Source organism: Tupaia chinensis, unplaced genomic scaffold (genome assembly GCF_000334495.1).
Source record: "Tupaia chinensis unplaced genomic scaffold, TupChi_1.0 Scaffold000248_1, whole genome shotgun sequence".
Classification (NCBI taxonomy): domain Eukaryota; kingdom Metazoa; phylum Chordata; class Mammalia; order Scandentia; family Tupaiidae; genus Tupaia; species Tupaia belangeri.
Window position 1 is genome coordinate 4,580,943 of NW_006159726.1, and position 1,818 is coordinate 4,582,760.

Genomic DNA, 1,818 nt, shown 5'->3' on the forward strand with positions numbered 1-1,818 from the left:
TTCCTGCTTTCCTAGAAGATCAGATCTTACAAGTAAATAGCTTTGGTTTCAGTTTGAGGGTGTGAAACTTAAGCATGAGCGACTCCATTTGGAGTTGGTCTATTGGGTCTTAGTACAGGAGCTCAGTCCAAATTGATGGCCTCCCATAAATCATAGTTAACAGAGATGACTTTCAACTTGATGCTTAACTGCCAAATGAATGATAGAAATGCAACCAATTACACAATTCCACTGTTACTAGGGAAAATTCTCTCCTCCAGGCCCACACACATACACACATAATGGCCCTGTGATATTTAAAAAATAAACAAACAGAAAGAAACCTTCAAATCTATCTCTACAATTAATACAGTAAGTAATCAAATATTACTTATTACAGTCTTCAACATAGGTGGAGGGCATAATGCCAAAGCAAATGCCCATAAATGTCATAGTACAAATACGGACCCTGACATGGTATAGGCACACAGTCCTTTGATGATCTGGCTTAATAGAAAAGTAAAATTTCAAGACAGCTGCAGTCTACAAATAGCAGGATGCTAATGAGAGACCAGTAGTCTTACCTTAACAAAGCACAAGTTTAATGAGAGAAAGCAAATCAGTAAATATTTTGAGAAGTAATTAATACAAGTTGAATTTCAGTAAGATAATCGAGTTTCAAAAACTAAACTTTGGGGACCAGCGGGTGGTGTGGTGGTTAAGGTGTTGGACTCCCACATGGTCAACTGCAGTTCAAGTCCTTGACCCTGCAGCTTGAAACTCACACTAGGCATACTATGCGTACATACCCAAAATCCCAAGAAGAGAATGGAGGAGAAAGAATTGTGGCATGGCCATCCCCCCAGGGGATGATTTCTCGCTTTCTGTCTCTCTATCTCTCTCTGTCTCTCCAGCAAGCGCACATGCCCTACAGCAAAAAAAGAAAATCTCTCTTAAAAAAAAAAAAGAAAAGAAAAGAAACTAGAGTTTTAGACCAACTCATGGCATGGCAGTTAAAGCAACTGGGGGACCAGCAGGTGGCGTAGTGGTTAAGGCGTTGGAATTCTCACATGGCCAACCACAGCTTGAGTCCTGGACTTGTCTGTCTCTCCAGCAAGCGCACATGCCCTACAGCAAAAAAAGAAAATCTCTCTTAAAAAAAAAAAAGAAAAGAAAAGAAACTAGAGTTTTAGACCAACTCATGGCATGGCAGTTAAAGCAACTGGGGGACCAGCAGGTGGCGTAGTGGTTAAGGCGTTGGAATTCTCACATGGCCAACCACAGCTTGAGTCCTGGACTTGTCGCTTGCTTTCTCACTCTTCCTCTCTGTCTTTCTCTGGCAAAATTCATGTGAAAATAATAATAATAAGTAAATAAATAAATAAATAAATAAAATAATTATTTAAAAAAATAATAAAGCAACTGGTACCACATGGCTGACAACATGGTTTGAATCCCAGACCTGGCAGGTTGAGAAACATGCTGGGCATATGTATGTGCGTGTACACTCAAAATCCTGAAGGAGGGAGAGATGGAGGAGAAGGGCATTGTACCATGACCACACCCAATGGGGGATGCTTTCACACCTTCTCTCTCATCTTCCTGGTGAGCACTTTTGTCCTTTGACAAATTAAAAAAAAAAACAAAAACTAGACGTTTAGAGGCCAGCAGATGGCAAGGTGGTTAAGGTGCTGGACTCCCCTATGGCGGACTGCAGCTATATTTCTGGACCCAGTGGCTTGAAACTCACACTGGGTGTGTGCACATGTGTGCCCAAAATCCCAGGAAGAAAATGGAGAAGGGATTGAGATGTGGCCATCCCCTCTAGAGGGGGGGAGA